The sequence below is a fragment of the Erithacus rubecula genome, assembly GCF_903797595.1.
Source record: "Erithacus rubecula genome assembly, chromosome: 6".
Lineage (NCBI taxonomy): Eukaryota > Metazoa > Chordata > Aves > Passeriformes > Muscicapidae > Erithacus > Erithacus rubecula.
In genome coordinates this window covers 49824218-49844577 of record NC_136688.1, presented here as the reverse complement: position 1 = coordinate 49844577, position 20360 = coordinate 49824218, and the positions used below count along the sequence as shown (strand labels likewise).

The 20360-nt window shown below is 37.9% G+C and overlaps 1 long non-coding RNA gene across 1 annotated transcript in view; it reads left to right on the top strand.

Annotated features, from left to right (window-relative positions):
* The window catches only part of LOC306803175, a 37627-nt gene extending 17584 nt beyond the window's left edge, over window positions 1-20043 (top strand). Inside the window, exon 3 of the long non-coding RNA XR_013774566.1 lies at window positions 17882-20043. This is a non-coding gene — a long non-coding RNA (uncharacterized lncRNA). The remainder of the gene's footprint in view (window positions 1-17881) is intronic.
* The last annotated feature ends 317 nt before the right edge of the window (window positions 20044-20360 follow it).

Here is a 20360-nt window from a genome sequence, read left to right as displayed (position 1 = left end):
GGAAACAAACACATAGCAGGTCTATTTTCTGTATCTGTAAATAAATACATAATTATACACTAAAAATTGACCTAAGAAGCTCTTCTTGATTTTGGAGGAGATAATTCTTTGGAAATGTTAGAATAACAATAGACATATGTCAGGTGTAGGTGTAAAAATTCTTAAACACTATTGAGAAAAGTATTTAAAATAACATCAACAGTGTATGGAATGTTATTCTTTTAGGTGATAGTTGTATACACAATACAATTCTCAGTAAGTAAAGGAAAACAGGGGAAGGGCTTACTTTTCTGCATTTCTTTTACAATGTGAAATTAGGCCATTTTTCCAGATGTCTCTGTACAGATGTATCCAGATGGGCAGGCCAAAAGGGTATTCTGCTGTTTCATTGAATAGAGCTTTTTGTAAATTCAGCCCACTAGATTTATATAGTATTTGGCTAAGCAGCTACCTGAACTGATGCAGAGAAAGCAGATGAAATATACTCAAAATTAATATCTTGTGCTTTCACTTGTGCTAAGGAATATTTTCCTCACTGAAATGTGAAATGCTAGTGTGGACTGAAATGAAATCTTAAGAATAGGAAAACATCTAGGACTTCATTTCCAAAGATACAGAGAGCAAAATGAGTGCAAAACATAATCTGTGAATCAACCATATAATTCCAATATGAATAATGAAATAAATTTTAATGGTATTACTAGAAGGTGAATTAAGCTGTTCCCAACTGATTAAAATGACATTGTGCACTTTGAAACAACACTGAATAAGGCAACAGATTGGAAACCTTGTGATCAGAGAAATATTCAAAAGTTCTGATCAAGTATATAATAAAGACAGGCCTGAATCCATGTCCTTTGTACCCTTACCCAAAGTAAACCAAAATGCCAAGGTGTGTAACATTCCTGTTGTTGGCGTGTCATTCAGAATACCTTCCATGATTCAAATTAGTGCATAATGAATACTCCTGGCTTCTTTTAGGAACTCTATGTCCCCTCTTCTGGACAGAAGAAATTATTTCAACTGTATACCCTTCATGCTGGCATAAAAGAAACATTTTCACTTACTCGCTCAGTTCCAAGATTTAACTCAAAGTCTTAAAAGTGTTTCTGCTAAATATAAACCAGGTTTTCCACTAGCTCTTTTATGTTTTTGATTTCTCAATATTTCTCAGTATTTCTCTTGATTTGGCAGGTCAGTCTGTTTATAGAGGCACTGACCATGATTACCTTCCTTTGGTTTTGCTTTTGCAGGAGGCAATCGGAACTTTGTAGAATCAGGGTTGTTTTTTGTTTGTTTGTTTTTTTTTTTTTAATTTCCAGAGATCTTTTAATTGAGAGATGAAGGGGACAGAAAACTTGATGGTTTTTTAGCAAATACATTTTTGAAGTGTATTTACATAATGCCAACATTCTTAATTGAAACTTTTTTTTTTTAAGAAATATCAAACTTGTCCTAATCTGCAAAAATCCTGCTACAAAAAGCAACACTCTAAGAGCTAGTAGTATAAACGCGTTAATGTAGAATGGTTCTAGTTTAGGAATATAAAGGTGGTGAGGTTCAGTCTCAGATTGCTTCTTGAGTCATTGCTGTGATCTATAAAATAGCTACCATTTGTTGTTTCTGATATCAGCTTTACCTGAAGCATTTTGGTGCAAGAATATAGGAAAAAAGTACAGTTCTTCTAATATGACAAAAACTGACAGAACTGATTTTGCTCAAAAGTAAGCAAAAATTGCTGTGAATTGGAATGAAATTTGTAAAGTATTGGCACTAACAAACTTGTTTTAGTACTATAATTAGAACAAGTCTGCAGCCTTCATATATCCAAACTGACATCAGTCTGGAATGACTTTTCCAGAAAGAGTCGTACAGTGAAGAACAGAGTAATGTGTAGGCATCCTCAGCAGTGGCATGCCAAACAATGAACCATGTGGTTTACTTGTTCATTTTTTAAAAAAGAAGCTGCTACAACATGAGTGCATTTCCCTACATCTACCCAGAAGGCTGGACACGGTGCAATGGATAACTTAAGTGTGTGATTTGGATACATCTTTAGGAAAGCTCTATCTTACACCATGGTAGGAAATGATGTCATGATTAGTAAATAGTTCTCCCAGATTAATTACAACCCTGAAATTCAGGAATATTTTAAATCACCCTGATTATATAGACAGATTCTAGTCTTTATGTGTATATACATGATATACATAATTAGAGAAATGTGCTTCAATTCAAACCAACTGCAATCATGAAATTACTTTTTCCTATTAAACTTCACAGGAGGCTGTGATTACATGCTTTTTATTTTTAATATGAGTTCCTTGCAATTCCCAAGCTCTCAAATGTTTCAAACCAGCTGTAGTAGTAGGACTTTTAATTATACTCTTGCTTAGTGAGTGACATATAGCTCTTTCTCAGTTTGAATTAGCCCTGGACAAACAGATAGGAGTAATGGGAACTAAAAAACTAAATGCAGAACAGCTGTGGACAAAAATGAATGCCTTGATTGAAAACACTCTCCTGGTAGATTTCTTGAATGTTGCTATGGTACAAAAATTGCGTTTTTAATTACACATTTTCTAAAGTGACAGGTGTCCTTTAGAGCAGCTTTCCTGTGCTTTTACCTTTAATTTTAAAAACTGAGTTGCTAATTTGTAATTTACTTCTATATATTGAAGCACATTATTGTTCCTTCAGAGACTATGTGTAAGTTTACTATGTGTAAAAATGCATCTGGACAGAATCTTCTGTCTGAAAAGCCTGTATTGTATAAGTTCTGATGATTTAGAGGTCATTAATGATCTTCCTGTAACTAAAAAGTAAACAAACCATAAAATTATTGGACTGAGACATCAATTAAAAGTGTATTTTTTATAAATTATATTTTTCTTTTTAAAAAAAAATTAATTTAGAAAATATTAGCATTTTGTTTTAAAAATATAGCCTGTGCCATTATAAATATAGCAGTTTCCTTAAGTGAACATTTAATATTTGAAGCATTTTTACTTAGGGTAGGGAAGGTTAATAGTATCATACAGAAAAATGACCTCAGCCTTATTTCCATCAAAGTATCAATTTTTCAGTGCCATGGCACTTTTTAGGAAATAAACAGGAAAAGTGTAACAAAACCACCAAAACAAGGCTGTCTTAAAGTATGGTCTATGGAAATTACACTTTGAACTGGCCAGGTGAAGCTGGATTATTAACTGTGTCAGCAATAGCTCAGAATCCAACAGATTCTGGGTTTGCTGCTCCTCAGCTCGGTAGCACTTTGTGTAACCAACCACACAACTTTGAAACAAACAGCTCAGGGCAAGAATCCAAAACAGTTGCAAAAGCATAGATTTTTCTCTTTGTCTTGAAGTAGTTGTATCATTGCTGAGCATGACTTTTCATAACTGGCTGTGTTTCTAAATTCACTTTCTATCAGCTTTGTCTCGTTCGTCCTCGGGATTTAGCTAAGTGTTCAAATTGACATCAGAAATCTCTGTTGACTTCCATAGCTAACCACTGAACATGAAGTGAAATTTAGAGACATGCTTCTAATATCAGCATGACATTAGCCTGAGAAAAGTGTGACAATGCTTGCTGGAGACTCAGTATGATTAGAGACATGCCCCTGCAGAGTCGGCTGACAGAAAATGTAGCAGCATGAGGCAGAAAACCTCAAGTTCTTGGGAATGGCAATATTTTGGAGGAGTGATATCACTTGTTTCAGCTCCAAACCTCTTAATGACGTCTTTTACTTTGGGAGGTTGAAAGTATGTACCAAACTCTCCCTGAAGAGACAAGTAGGAAAAGCTTCTCCTGGAGGAATTAAATCCAAAAATCGAACTCACGTTCATTGACTCTCTCTTCTGCTGGAGGAACATGTGTCTCTTATCCAGTTACAAAAGGTGTCACAAGCAGCTAGTTTAGCTTGGGATTATGTGTAAAATACCCAGAGCAGAGTATCAAAGACATTCTGAATGGCGTCATTTTTGTCCATCTGACAGGAAATACTACCAGAAGAATCTAGATCAAGCTCCTTTCAAAATTTCTGACTTAATGCTTGAACATGTAGCATTACTAGTGCAGAATACCCTCTTTGCAGGAGAAGTTTCTATAAGCCTATGTAGTTCACTAGAATTAAACAATATCACTACTCTCAGATTAAATTCTGGATTCCTGGGGCAGATCTTCAATTCTATGAAAGGTTATTGCAGTCTTCTAGCTGGAATTAATAATTAAATGTATTATTTTCCACTAGAAAAAATAGCTAAAGTCAGAAAATTTCAGTTCATACAGCATGGATTGTTTACATGGCTTACATTTCTCTCACCTGCAGCTTCTCAAAAATAGGTACTTTTGGGGTTTTTACACTGCAAGTTAAGCTTCATGAAGCTATACTAGAGAAAAAATGGAGAATGAAGGCAAATGTGGATTTTGCAATTACATCTGAGCATAAATCAGTTTGCTTCACAGTACATCCAAGTTTTCTGTTTTCTTATTTTGGATTAAAACAAATCAGTTTAAAGGCAAACTATTGCAACTATGAAAAGAAATAATTTTTCTTTGATTTTTTTTGCTTTGGTAAAAGTGAATTTTTCTTAAAAACTGGATGTTCAACCTGAATGTTTAGGCTATTCCAAGGGAACGTACAACAGCTGACCTTTCACCACCAAAATTTAAACTTTAGGTAATACCCTTCATCCAGGCTGTCTGAATGTGAATTGAGCATGTTTTACAAGATCCTAAAAGTAGGCTATAAAATGCTGCTTTCCTAGATCCATTTGATAGAAATGGATTCCTGTGTAGTATTTTCAGAATCCCTCACCACTGTTAGTTTCGTTCTAGAATCTGACAGCCATTTGCTTTTTCAGCTGAAGCAAAACAAAATAAACAATGCAAAATTCTCCTGAAAATGAACACTGACAATAACAGCCCAGCTGCCGTAAGAGGAAGCTGTTAATACTGGTGCAGGGGTAACACAAATCCTAAAGGCTTTCCTAGGATACATCCAGAGAGGAGTGGGAGGACAGTCATTGCCTTCCTTTACTTAAGAGAAGGACAGCTCAGCCAGATCTTGGACATGAAATTTCTTCCCACTAATGAGAACTATTTTTAAAGCACTTAGAATGTTTTGTTATCTATAGCAATAATAATGGAGTTATTAATATAGCTTCACTCTGTCTAGACAGATCTATATCTAGCTGAAAATGATGAGAACAAAAAGAAGAGAAACAGATTTATTTCTGCATTCAAACATCTCTAATTCCAAAAGTTTCAGTGAATTCCCACCACCCACCATGCTGTAATGACACCAGTGTACAAGAAGTTGGCAGAACATGATGCTTATAGCAAGCATGCACTGTTACTTTTTTGGATTGCACCAAGCACTCCCTGTCATGTTTAGCAGCCAGGGCTCAAAGGTTGCTGTGTTTGGCCAGAGCTGATATCAGAAGTCAGGTGGTTCAGTTACATAAACAGAACTAGAATTTGGTGTGAACCAGAGAGATGTGTTCCCAAGCTCCTGCAGATCAGCACAGCTCACCTGTCCTGTCCCTCCTGGAAACCCATGGCCTGTACCTTTGCACCACAGGCCAAGCAGCCTCCCAACCTTTCACCCTTCCAGTTCAAGTGCTTGGTTCCTCCTGCAGCAGCCATGCTCCCTCAAGCTGCAGGCAATCTCTCACAAACCTGTGCCATATGTGGTCTCCCAGCCCCAGAGAAGCTGTCCACTCCCTTCCTTTGCCTGACAAGAAGCTCTTCCTCTGGGAGTCTCCTTCATGTCAAGCAGCTGCCTCAAACTTTTCTGTAGAGCAAACTGCCCTCTCTTGCCTAAGGTGTTATTTTCCCCCTTCCAGGTGCTTTGTGGTTTAACACTTATGCAGGATAAATTATAGCTCTCACAGTAACGGCATTCTGCAGTTTTTATCCTGTGTATTGTCTGGCATTGGGAACTTGGGTAGCCCCTAAATGACAAATTCCCCGGACTAACTCTCCCTCACTGAACCTTTCATTATTTTCCTAATGTTAGAAGGTGCATTTCAACATAGTTTCAGGAAGTTGTGGGTCTTCCATATTTTTTGGTTAGAATGTCAAATGCTTCCTCTCCACTGAAAGTAAAGAGCATGACCGCAATGCTGACCATTTTTCTTTTAGTGTTTCATAACCCTCCTCAGGCACAGTGCAGCTCTGTGGAAATATTCAGTGGTTTTCCATTTTTCTAGATGCTCTGCTTATTACTGTGATTTAGAACTCCTGTATTTCCATCTTGAAAAAAAGCCTTGAGAAAATGTGCTTGCTCCCTCATTGGGAGGGGAAGGAAGGGGGGAAATACTGGGTATCAGTAGGGGTGGCAGTGTTTTTCTATGTCAAAAGCATCATGCTGTTGTTACATCCTTAATACCAAACTGGGAAAGTGCACGAGGACCCTCTGCTATCTCAACCTGAGTTCTCAAATCCTTGAATCTCCCAAAACTGTATCCCACCTGATACTGCCCATCCAACAATCTCATCTTCCCTGACCTCTCTGTACCAAGATCTTTCCATCCATGATAAGTCTACTCCAGTATTATTGATGCTTTTTCTTTCTTTGTTACCCCAGATTCCCAAGACTATGTCTTGAGGCTTTCTCCTCCACTGTTTCCTGGATATCATCTGTAAATTCCATACTTCTCTCTACATTCAAATCGTTTTCCACCTGTGCATTCACCCCATTAACCTCCCTTCCCATTCCAAGTCTCTATGTCTGTAGGAACAATTACTGACAAGTCCCTTTCTGTTTTTAAAGCTATAGATTTATGAACCTCCCCCATGTCCTCTTTCATTCCCTTGGATGCTAGCGCCTGCTAGCTGGCTGAACTTATTCCCTTTCTTGGATCTGCCCTCAGAAATAAACATGCCCCAGTTCTTACTTCTGGCAGAACTCTAAGAAAACCTGGACACTGGCTGCAGTAATCAAAAATCTGCTCAGATGGTGAATAAAAACAAGAAGTTTGGGATGAAGAGTCCATATAGAGCTCTGTATGCACTGCTGTCCTTCAGTTCTTGATTTACTTCACCCCTGGTACACTTTGCTCTTGGTTCTGTAATCACTCGGGCAAGAAGGCAGCTCCTAAAGGCCCACTTAAATCAGCATCTGTGGTCTAAGTGATCAGCATTACATAACATGAACTTCAGCACAACATAACCAGTCCCAACTGAAAGGTACACTGCTGCACAACATATGCAAAACCCACGATCATGCGAGGGATGAACAAATTGCTTGGCTTCGTTCTCCAGTTCAGTAATCTCTTCCATGTGGGAACAACCCTGCACCCAGTCAGAGCCCTCAGGCCTCCATGGAGCTCTGTCCTCCCCTGCCGTGGCTCTGGCCATGAGGCAGAAGCATCTGACATGATCCTTGAAATGACTTTTCTAAAGCTTTTGTTTCCTTAGGTAATTTTGTGGGGCTTTAATGAGGCTGAGGGAGAAGTGGAATGAACAGGCAGAGAAGGAGCCTGGTTTTGTGCCAGAACATGTGGTGGATAGTAGTAGTCTGATTTCTAAAATGGAGGTGTTGCAGCCAATGAGCTCAGTATTTCCCATATTAATGAATTTTAAGGTTGGCAAGAAGCTGCTTGGACAAACACAAGAAGCGTAACTAGGAAGGATAAGAAGTACTCTGTAAATATTGCTTTCCCCACCCAGATTTGTATGTACACAAAACCCTCTCTGTTTATTTTAAATTCTACTCAGATTAAACAGTGAGATGACTTTAAGTGACCAGTTTGGCAACAATTTGGAAATATTATATCCAGAGATAATTTTATTCCCAAACTGAATTACATGTAGCAAGCTTCAAGTTAATAATTTGGCCATGAAAACAATAATAAGATAAAAAGGGATTTTTTATTGTCAGTCAGCCATATGTATTCGAGAACAATTAGTGTTTTTGAATATTTGGATATTGTTTTTGTGTTGGCACTTGCTGGGAAGACAGCAAAGTGACATTGAAAAAAAATTAATCCTCTTGATACTGTCCAGAGCAGCAATATTTTTTCCCCTGAGTTATTGACCTAAACATCCCTTTTGATTTTATTCAATCCTGAAGGGGATGATGCTTTATGATTTTTTTCTTTTTTAACTAACATTTATTTGAAACACTTATTTTCCCAGGTTTCTTAGCTTTTCAAAGCCTACTGAAAGAGGACAATATTTGTTTATGGTGGACTCTTCAATTTTTTAAGGCTTCCATTGGAAGTACTGCAGAAAGATAAAATGTTTTGCACATTTGCTATTGTAAATTCTCTCACAGTTCTAACTTCAACCCCAATATATTTCCTTTGCATTTGTGCTTTGAATTGGTTTCACTGATGAAGACACAATAAATTATACATAAAAGAAAGTGGTCTTCTAAGACGGTGTTCATTAGGCAGCTCTAACTTGTAATGCATCAGAAACCATATGCTTTGTGCATTGGCTCACATCTGTAAAACTGACTTGAAATTACCAAATGAAGGCTTGGTGCCAGTTTCCAGCAAAACCAATGACAAAATTTCATTTATTTCGATGGTTCAGAGTGAACTGTGCAATATTCACAACTACAAATTAAAAGATTTTGGTTTTGAGCCAGTGTCTCATTTTTCCTTTTGCAGGTTTGTAACACTGAAAATGTAGGCAAATTCCCTCCCCTATGAAAATATTAAAAAATGTAGTCTGTTTTTCAGTCATGTTAGTCCCTTCTGTTTCTTCATTGCAAACCAAGGTTTAGTAATGCAGGGCAGTCAAGCTGTAAGATAAAGGAAGCTGTAGTGTCCACTGTCTCTGGTCACACCTCAAGTGATACAGAGAGCAGTGTGAGTCCTGTGTGAGTCCTCATAGCCTCTCAGGGGGCTGGAGGGGCAGGTGCTGTCCATCAGTGTCCAAGTCTTGGCCAGACACACCATTCCACTGTGGATTCCATTCACAGTCTGATCCTGAGCTCAGGTAGTAAAAGGAGAGACCATTCAGTTTATGGGGAGACAGCTGTTAAAGCACCAAAGGAGCATTTTGGGAAATGTTTCCACTCTTTGTTAAAAATCCATGTCATTTATTATTATTATTGTCCGATATTGTATGGAACTGTCTGTCATCTGCACTAGGACAAAACTTGTAACATGCCTCCGAATTAATGATGGAAGGCTTCCAAACTATGGAAGGGATTTCTGAACACACATCCCCTTGTTAGAAAAGCGGATGAGTGATATCTCTTTCACACTTCTCCTGTTTACTTCCTGAAGTGCTTTTCCTACTTTTAAAAGATTTCTGCCCCTGTTAACCTTGGAAAAGAGCTAGGCTTGTGGCTTGTAGACTGAAAGTGCTCACTGTCTAAGGAAGTTTGAGCCTCTTAGCAGGGAGTCCATGCTGGACTTAAAGCATAAAACCTAACTGTAATCCTGGAATCATCATGAAGCAGAGAATGTTAGAGTCATTTACAGCTGCCTGGCATTGCTGCTGAGGGACAAATTGAAATGGCAGCTCTGCCAGGCTTGTCAACACGTTTGAAATCTGCCTAGCCCAGTCCCCCAAAAGAAGCCTTGGAGAGAAACAAGGAGCCAAAGTGACAGACAAAGCCAGAGTCCACCTACTTGTCACATTTTCTTCCTTTGTTTCTTTTCCTCTCTTATAATTGCCTTTCTTTTGCTTGTTCTTATCCCAACGCTAATGTTGTAATATTGGTAAGTGGTTTAATTAGAAGATTTATTAACTTGTGTTTTTAATCTTTTTTACTGGGAAAAAGTACCAAAAACTTAGCATCAAAAAAAAAAAAGCTATTACACAATCCAATAGCTGGGTGCAGTCCGTCCCCTTTGGATTCCATGGCTGAACTCCCATTGGCTTTCATGGGAGACTATTAAGGAACAAGCTAATATTTATGCCACATGGGGGTCTCAATTTAGTCACTTAACTAAAAGCACCTAAACAAGTGGCCTTTTTTTCACTGATGTGAATGACTCAAGTACCTAAATAGGAATAAAAGTGCCTAAATTTAATACATTCACAGTGGAACATTCACAGTCCAGTACCATATTTATATGGGTTGGCATTTATCAGTCACACTGGGAATGACTTAACAAAGAGTGCTTAAAAAACACTTTGGTTGTGTATATCCCATAAATCTAAAGTAAAATCAGATAGCAAAGGAGAGAAGCAAATATGAAACAAAAATCTGGAATTAGCTTGATCAAAAAATATTAATACCTGTCTGGGGGTTTACTTCATGTTAGTAATTGATCACTTTTTCCAGTTAATTTCTAATATGTCAAATAATTAATGTTTTAAATATATAAAGCAATTTAAACTGTCAGAGCTGGGATAGAGTTTGTCTGGTGCAGCATTCTGCAATTTGGTAAAGATCCAAGAATTGCTTAATTTAGAGCAGAAAGTGTTCAATGCACTTGGTTATTAAACACCAAACTATAAAAAAGTGTTTCAATGGTAGGGGGATCATGACCTCCAGCACCACATAATTTAAAGAAATTTAGTTTCTAAGTCACAGTAATATAAACTAAGACTCTTAGAATTTACAAAGCCATTGTTTGCTCTTTTCATTGGATGAATATTAAAATTTCTCTATTCTCTATGAGGATGAAGGCCAGATTTGATTTTTTGTTACACCTTTGTAAAGAAGGATTACAAGTTCCACTAGTAGAGATTTTAAAAACGTATATATTCAGAAAGTATGGTCTATATAAGAATAGATGTATAAGTATCTCTTGGCTTTGAGTGTTAATCAGCATATACATTCACACAGAGCATATGAATAAACCCTGTCACTTGAGACCACATATTTCATTCCTTGAGCGTTTTGGCGTGTAAGCTTTGTGATTTATGCACATATGTATAATGAGAAAAGTCTCATAATGTTTCCCTTCTCAGTGACACAATTTTGCTAGAGTTCTTTGCTTTTTGACAGCTGATTATGGGTTAGACTTCTTTTGGTAAGCCCTGAACTATTCTTTACTTCATTTCCCCTGGGGAGCTGTGTACAGCTTCTGCATGTTTATCTCAGTTCTCCATTTTTTATTTGGAGCTTCTCAAGAAAGTGACATAATTCCTTCTGGCTTCCACTTACTGGTGTGCAAGATGCCTTTATTGTTCAGGAGAAAGGTATATTCCAGACTTTTCTAAAACATCTACCTTTCAACCTTACAGGATGGGAGAGCCTAATCTTCAGAAATATCACTGCCAGTGGTCTTGCTTTGACCATGCTTGGGTCTGCTTGGTCAGAATGTGTCATCCTACTTCAACAGAAGATTTCATCCACCAAAATTTGGTAGGGCTTGAGAAGATGTTCCTACACCCTGGAAAACTTTTTTGCACTCTTGCTTGTTTTTTTGGCTATTAACCCCAGAATCAGGGCACCAGTTAAATTTTCCAGGAAAATAATTTAAAGAGAAAAGGTACTTACTATATTCTATGCCTTTATCCCAGGAGATCTCTGGTTCCTAACAGGTTGACTGTGTCACTCCTGTCACAGTAGCAAGTCTACTGTGAGTAACACAGTGTTTATGGATAGTGCCAAGTGGTTGGAAGCAATGTCTGCATTGTCATGATTCTGGGACCTGACACAAACCCAGACCCTTCATCACTGGCCCTGTGAGTGTCCTCAACCCTTCGGGCATCCGCCTCCTGCACCAACTCTCTGAACTTGAGGTGTTAAGAGCACATTTCCCTCATTAGCCCTGAGATCCAAACCAAGATTTCAGTACCAGCAGAAGTTTCTTTGTTTCTCCTCTTTGAATAAAAAGTGCATTTTATGAGAGGCAATGAATGCAAACAACCATGGGTGGGCAGAATGTCTGTTGGAAGCTGGAGCTCATTCTTCAGTAGAGACAATGCCTTTCTGCATTGCTGCTGGATCTTTTGATAGGCTTCAGAGAGAGCAGAAGAAAGAGAATCTTTGGCCTTTAGTGATGACTGCCTAAATTTGGTTCCTAGAAATATGTGAGTGTGTCAGGATGAGCACTTATACTTCTTTCAGACATGAGCTTGACATGTTCTGCTTCTGTGGCTGTTTTGTTATCTTTTGTCTTTCTGCAGCAGCAAGTTGAACCCTGGATGTTATTGAAAAGACTAGTGACTTTTCAGAATTGATTAATTGAGTAACTTTACTTTTTTGTTGGTTTGTTCATTTGTTAAATTTCTGAAAGGATGAAACTAATTCCATTTCTTGAGGACCTTTCTCCTCCATGAGACTTGAAACTGGTGGTATGATCCTCACTTAAATCCTCTCTCTGAACCTGCAGCAAATTCCTCATTGATGTATCTGTCAAAGACGTGTTTATTATAGAATATTGCTGCCTTTGGAAGGGTAAGAGAAACTTTTTCTATCAAATCCATTCTTCATGGGGTGTTTCTTTCAAGAGCCATCCTTTTTTCTGGCTCAGAATTCCATCTCAGTCAGAAGCTTAAATTTTTTCAATTATTCATGTCTTTCCTTCACACTTTGAATGCTAGTATAGCTCTACCTTATTTCTTGTTTCTCTTCTTATTTCTGATTTCTGACAGGATAACAAATTCCAGGTGTTTTCTGAGGCTTCTTCTGTCAACATCTTAATGATCTGGGGATGTTGTCATCTTTGTGTGCAGGTTATTCACATAGATGAGAGGCTGTCATGGCCTGTTTTGAGACTGCAGTCAGGACTGCATCCATGATTGGAGCGAATGCCACTAGTGCTTCAGCTAAGTGGGTGGTAATGCTGAGAAATTTCACCTTCCCTGTCATATGATGAGCATTCAAGTGGTGCTCTTTTCAATTTCATGAGATCCTTGGCCATCCAGGAGCATCCAGGAATGGTGCTGCACTTTGCAGGGTTACGATTTTTATTGCTATGAAGAACTTCCATTCTCTGGGGTAAATATGCAGCCTTCCTCTGGACTCATATTGTGTCAATATACATGTATGCAATCACTATTAAATCAAAGAACAGCATGTTTCAAAGTAAGACATTTTCTTCATAGTATGCATATAGATTTTCTGCTTGCATTGGATATAAAGAAAGATGAAGGATAATTTTTTCCTCTCAACAAAAGAGTGGAAGGGAAAACAGTGTAGAAAGAAAAATTGCACAGTCAAGAAGCAGATATTTTCCCTACTTTCTTCCATGGCATGAATGTATTTCTGCACTACATACATTTGCTGGTAAGTTGACTCTCTTTCTTTCCAAAATCTGCATGTCAAAAATGCTAACAGAGCTATTAGCACATTGAATGGGCCATCATACTGCTTTTGGGAAAGCATTAGCCAGGGATGCTAAACTTCACTTCTTGCTTTCAAAGTCTGCCACATGAATAAATATCACTAATCATCACTGTTAGTCATTAGCAAGTAACCAGTTGCAACTACTGGGATCTAGAGGCAATTTTTTTTCTGAGCATGCCTTTCATGCTGACATTTGCATAATTGGTGGCAATAAGACAGCTATGCTTGCTACTGGGGTGAGAAAAATCTGACTCCTGCTGCATTCTGGGTATAAATATTTAATAAAGATCCTATCTACTCAAGTGATGCCCAGGAGTTCAGGACTTGACTCTTAGTGTGAGGGAGTTATTTTGGCCTGGTTCTGTTAATTGTCCTGTTGCTTGCCTTCTTCCATCGCCCTTAGCAAACTTGCTTCACTTTAACCTCAGTTTTATGGCTGTGTCCCTTTTTGCATCATGCATAAGGAATCATGTGCTGCTTTTCTATGCTATGTTTAGAATCTTCAAGACTTGAAATTTCTTAGACAAATTCAAAGTTACTCAGGACTTCCCAAGATCTGTCCCCCAGTAAGAGCAGGGAAAGGTAGCCATTGCAGTGGTTGGGGGGCAGAGTAATACAAAAGGTTACCAAACATTATTGCTGGTGCTTGATGACTTCCAACTGCCCTGCCACCCACCTTCTTGCTGAGCCAGAAGCAAATTTGAAAAAGAAACCGCTGTGCATCACTTCCCTAGCAGAACATGCTGCAGACAAAAGGAATCGAAACCACAACTAGAGAATTGGATTTCCCCTGCTTTCTCCAAAATAAATATTTGTTTGCGACAAAAGCAGCCGGAAGAATGAGACGTACCTTTGACACCACAGGCTTGTGTGTTTGTGCCAGCTGCAGTAGAGGTATGATCGTCCACTGAGTGCTATCTAAGGTCAGGCTGAGCTCTCCAGCTTGTGAATTACTGTCTTCAGCTACTTGCACAAAACAGAGAGAGGAAGAAGGCCCAGGGAGTCCAGCAGGAATCTCTAGCAAGTGAAAAGCAAAGTGAGCAGTGGGGCTGTCTCTTGGAGGTGCTCCCTACACTGCCCCTTCCCAACTGCAGCAACATTTCCTCTGAAGCCCTTGTGGAGCAGCCTCATGTGCTGGCTTTTGAAATGGGCTCCCAAGGGAGCACACAAGGACAGAAATATCTGTAAAGGGGCTCAAACCCAGCAGGCAGCTCATAGTCATTATTTGGGGAGGAGATAAGCAGCTCCAGCAGATGATTACAAAAAGGAGAGGTGATGAAGGTGATCTCTTTGGAGTACAAGGACTGTACCCCTTTCTGGATGCTGGCTTTGAAAGGATCCATAGCAGGGCTCATTCTCTAAGCCAGATGAGTGCTTTGAGCAGTAGGCTTAGCTGCTGGAAGCTTTCACTAGAAAGGACAACACTGGTCACAACACCTTTCCCCTCACTGTTCGAGTGGCCCAAAAGAATACATTCTTTCTGTGAGTGGTTGCAAAGGCAACAAATCAGTATTACAGGAGATAGCAGAGCACTGTTGCTAGCTGATAGAGTAATCTGGAAAAGCCTTATTTGAACTCTGGAGAACTGTTCCTCAGGCATCCTCATAGGGAGGCTGTGGATGTGACACATATTCTTGTATTTTGAAAATCAACTGCCCCATTGCTTGGGGTTTTTTTTTTTTTTTTCTTTTCTTGTATCTTACACTTTACTTTTTGTATAAAGACAAAATAAAGAAAACATATGGGACAGAGATTTGCCATTAAAGGGTCAATTTTTATAAGCAGTTACCACATGAGATTATCTGGAGCACCATAATTATGGCCTTTCGCAAGCTGAGGGAAATGTTGTGGTGTCTCATATGGCACCATTTGCTAACACTTAGCCAGAAGAGATTTTTATGGTCAGCAAGCACTCTAAATTCATGATGTTTAGCTTCAATTTTTTTTTTTTTTTTTTCCTGTCCGCTTTTCCAGTTCTCATTTTCAGCTGTTACCTGGCATGGATTTGCACAGAAGAACCTCCCCTGTCATCAGAAAGCCAGAAAAATCCATTCAGATTAGGAGACGGAAGGAGATTTAGAGAGTCTCTCTTGGATCATGTTTGTGCCTTCACAAAAGCCATATTTTTATTATGCCCTTACATAACCTGTCCCCTGTTTCAAATACAGCTTGAAAAAAACCTCCTTCGTACAAGTACACGACCAGCTGAGTAAATAAAAAAACCTGTTGAACTTGTGGATTGTACTTAGTGAGGCCCTAACTATTTTGATACATGTGCCTGCATAGCAATACTATTTGGAGAGAAATGGTGATATTGAGACACATGAAAACAGTTGGTAAAGGCTACAAGTTAACCTGAAAACATATTCCTGGTAACACAGTTAAAGGAAAGAGAGAGGTGCTCAAAGGTAAATTCAGGTCAAATTGGCACCTCCAAAAACAAGACTTGGATGACTTAAAAACAAAGTCATATGCAAAGAGTGAACAAGTCACAGGAACACCAAATTTACCGCAGTGTCATGAGAGTGGAAAGGAGGAAAAAAATGACAAAAAAGAAGTCAGCAGTAAAATGAATATATTCATGCAGTGTCAGTCTCTCCAGACAAGAAATGGTGCCAAGCAGAACCGCATCAGCGTGTGGCCGCTTCTTGCACTGACACTAAAAACATCTGTTGAGGTACAGCATTTGTACTGTCTGCCAAACAAGAGTTTTTTAATCTTAAAACATATGCTGGAAATAGGAAAATTTGGACAAGAACAAAAAGAAAAAAGAGGGGTGGGTGGCCAATAAATTAAAAGTGAGAAGTGGGGAAGGACAGATTGGAGACAATGTTTTCCACATAGTGCATCATAGTTAATTCAAGTCATCTCAGGTCACCAAGGAAAGGAAAGCTTATGAAGGAATTCACAGATTGCTCAGAGAAGTTGAAAGAAACAAAGTGGTGTTCTTCACATCAGACTTCATCCTTCAAACATTGGGTTTTGAGCAGTTTACCATAAAACCCAGGTTTTAACAAAAGTTTGGGAATGCATCTATTGGAAATGCAAGAACTGGTGCTAACAGCAATACTCTTATTTTTCAGGTATGCATATCTTACATTTTTTGCAGAAAGCAGCCCCCAAGCTGAGCCAGGGCCTAATATTGGCTCTTCAGAAATTGTGCCTCCAGCCTATTTGATTAATACTTATGCAAACAAATTTTAGATACATACAATGAGTAAATTATTTAAAGATTATCACCTTCACATTTATTTCTCTAGTTGAAGAAGATAGAGTACAGAATTCAGAAATATTTCAGTGAGAATAATTGTCAGATATGACCAAAGAGGTTATTTGACTATTTCTAGGGTATTTTTCAAATAAAGTCCCTAAGTATTCCTTATGATAAAATACTCTCATAGCAGACAGCTTATTTTCATTTCTGAAATTAACTATGCATTTTCAAGTACATTATTTGGTGAAGTTTTCTAAGTGATCCATTTCCTGACTATCATAAGCATATATGAAGAGAAGATTTGATTTTGTGTAACTGACCCTTTGAAGTCAATAAATTCTTTCATTCAAATGAGTGTTTCTTTGATACCATCTCAGGTTTACAGAATGTGGTACATGTCTAAAGACAGAAAGAGACAAGGGATCTGCTTTAATACAATTTGTCCACTCAAATAATTCCATGTGAAATGTGCTTTTAGAAGAGAAAATGTGCCTGGAGTAAAATGCAGGCTCCAAGAAATCAGAGAGGAAACTCCCACTCTCTTCAACAGATTTGAGATTTCATCTCTAGAATACTTGACTTTCAAGTATAAAAGATTTATGTTTAATGAATCACTGGATATGGTAAATTGTACTTTTTCAAAATCTGCATCAAATTAATTGTGCTGTATATCTTTCAAAATTTGCTTTATTTTATTTCCGTTCCCTTTATTATATGTTGTATTTTTGAAAATCCCCATAGAAATGAATAGATTAATGGATTATACACACCATGACTTAGAGAAGTTTTTTGTCCTTCTAATATAGCTAATGGGACAATTTAGACTTTGGGTTGAGGTAGTTTATTCCCACTGTAGACAATTTATTTCTGGGTTGTAAAACACGTTGGACAATATGAAAATCAAATTATAGAATGAGGTGGTGGGATGAAATGGAAGATGTTTTCTAAGGGCAACACTCAGAGCTACATAATTTTCTGCCCTATTTGATATTTTTTGGCTTTGACTGAGTTATGTATGTTGGGTGAGTATGTAGCTGAGTTTTACTGGACATTTATGTCCTGGTAAAAATGCAGAGATTTTATGTGCCCATATAGCAAATTATTTTCAAATGCTTTTTTTTTTTTAGTTTTCCCCCCCGAATCCTAAGAGAATATTTTCCATGATCATCAAAAAGCAAAAGACAGTTTAAGACTGTAGATCTCTCTCCCTTTGTTGTCAAAGCATCACAGTCAGAAAAGGTGAAATTAGCAGAGGCACTGGTGAAAAATCTCATTGGTTCTTCTGTTAAAATGCTGGTAAGAAGTTGCAATTGCTTTTTCTTGATTGGAAGTCAGCAATGTTTTAAAAGCCTACTAGGAAATAAAGTATTCTAGGCTGAATTTTCAAATCAGATAATTTCTGTTGAAGCTCAAGATGATTCTGAGGTTTCAGAGCTTTTTTTTCCTCCCAGTAGGAGACTTTCTAGTGATCTGCAACAAGTGGCAAAGTGGATCACACGGAAATGCATCTTGCAATATCCTTCTTCCAGTGGATGTTAAGTTTCTTGTGAGACCAAAGCTTTGGCTGAATCTTTGGTGTTTTTGAACATGTCCTCACTTTTAGGTCTGTGAACTAAGTTTGTAGATTATTTCCACTTAAATTTGCATTCTTATTTCTCAAAGAAAGCTGACTAACCCTTTCTTTTTATCTCAACTACTGTTTGTCATCTTTAGTGAGAATCTACACACTGCTTATTGCAATATGGAAGTCTGAGCTGCAAGTGAAATTTTGGTGACTAATAACTGTTGACCTCCATGTTCATAAAAAAATTCATATGCAGTGGACTAAATAAATAGGTATATTAATATGATGATGTGACTAAAAAATTCATCCTCTGTTACTTGTCTGGGGTCAGTTGACCATGATCAATGACTGATGTAGGTCTGATTTTGTAAAAAAGCCCCAAAACCTCCTAACTGGTGGCATTTATGTTTTCTTCAAAACTTTAGACAACATAAAGAAAAGCAGTTTAAGGTTTCACCAAACTGTTGAGTTTTGAAAAAACATTTTTCCCCTTAATTTGAACCATCATTTTCTCAAAGAAAATTAAATTAAAAAAACAACTAACATGTTTTTGTAATTAAACAGAGTATTGAGCTATGCAAACAATAAAGACCCTTGTTTGAAATTAATTCTTGTCCTGCTTCTGGGATTACCAGGGGAATAAAATTATAGCAAGACAAAACAGAAAATCCTGCTACAGCCTAGAACTTGCACTTTACCAGAAGCAAAAGGAAATTTAGACTCAATAGTTTAGAGTTCTATTCTGTTCTCCAAAAAGCATGATTCTAGAGTTTGTTATAAATTTGACAAAATGAAAAATCTCATCACTCCTGTCACCAGAAGCCGAAGCTGTACCTCTAATTTTTATTCTTTGCAACTCACTAGTTTACTTTTCCTCCTCTGTACCTAAGGGATATTTTGAAGTGATTCTCAGGAATGTGAAAACAAGAACAGTACATAAAGTCAAGAGATATTAATTGTCTAAATTTTATAGGAAAAGATTCCTCTTAGGGCAGGAAGATTGCCTGGAGGTTGGGAAGGTTTCATAGAAAAATCTGAAAACTTTTAGGTTGACCGTATGTTTTATGTTTTATGTTTATGTGCAAATTAAAACAAAACCAAAAACCCACAAACAAAACCACAAGAAGCAATATCTGACCCGTGATACTGTGTTAAAAACCCCAGAAACAGCTTTTAGAAACAGATCATATTTCCGTGAGGAAGAATTGCTTGTCAATTAACATAGTGAAACACTCAAATTGGCCTCAGAAGTTTAAGTCTTGTAGGATATCATGGAATTAAATGCATAAGTTTTGGGGTCTTACTCTTCTGAGGATGTCTGTCTGCTGTAAACGACCCATCAGTCCTTCTCTCTGTTGAAATCTAACCATCTGTTTTGTGTTGAACCACTTAAATAAACTATTGCTCCCCTTATTCTTTGTGTACAGAGCTGCCTTTTGGAACACAATATTTGGTCAAGTTCCTTGGCCCACAGATTTCTTCTTCTTATCCAGTTGTCCTGCCCCAAGTGCCCCAGTTGTGCTTGGGTTCTCAAGAGTCCAAAATCAACATTGTAGAAGCACGGGCATGCTGAGTTTGTGGTTGAGGGCACATCCAAATATTGCTACATCCCAGATTTAGTTCAAATACTTAGCATAGCCCATTTATTCTAATTAAATAAATGATATTTCTCCAAAGGAAAGAAGAATGGGGAGAGAAAATGAGCAGGGATCAACTGCTGAAGTGTTCCCTGTGTTAAAAAACATGAGCATTCCTGTAACATTACACTGACTCTGTCACCAGGGACCCAGCGGCCCAGTTTCAAGTTTTTGCTCAGTGCTCCAAGAGTCCCAAGTCACAGAACTATGCCCATGACTTAATACTGCCAGCATGAAGCAGATTTTCTGGGGAAATTTTTCAAGTACTTTTTTTTTCCTTAAATCATGTTTTCTTCAAGTTGAAAAGTCATACTGCCTCCCTAAGGGCCAGAGGCTAACACGTGGAATAGATATCAATGAACTGTTTTCGTCCTACAAGCTAACGACCATGTCAAAATTCCTTCAGTCTCTTCATTCTCTATTGAGCAGATTTAAAAATATAATTTTCTTTGCTATGCCACCTATCAGCTAAATGGCTTGTTGACCATTTTAATAAAGTTTTTGTACACATTCGATATACTTTAAAACGTGTCAGAATGTTGATTTATCATGTTACTTTATCGATTTTTTAATACCAGCTTCCATTTCTTCAGGCTGGCATTCAATGACATAAATTTTCGGTGAGCGCGTACGGTTATTTTATATCCTTTTAAGACAGGGGATTTTGCTGTATCACTCACTACATAATAAAATAAATGGAGGAAAACTTCTCAGAGCTGCCAATTCATCCTT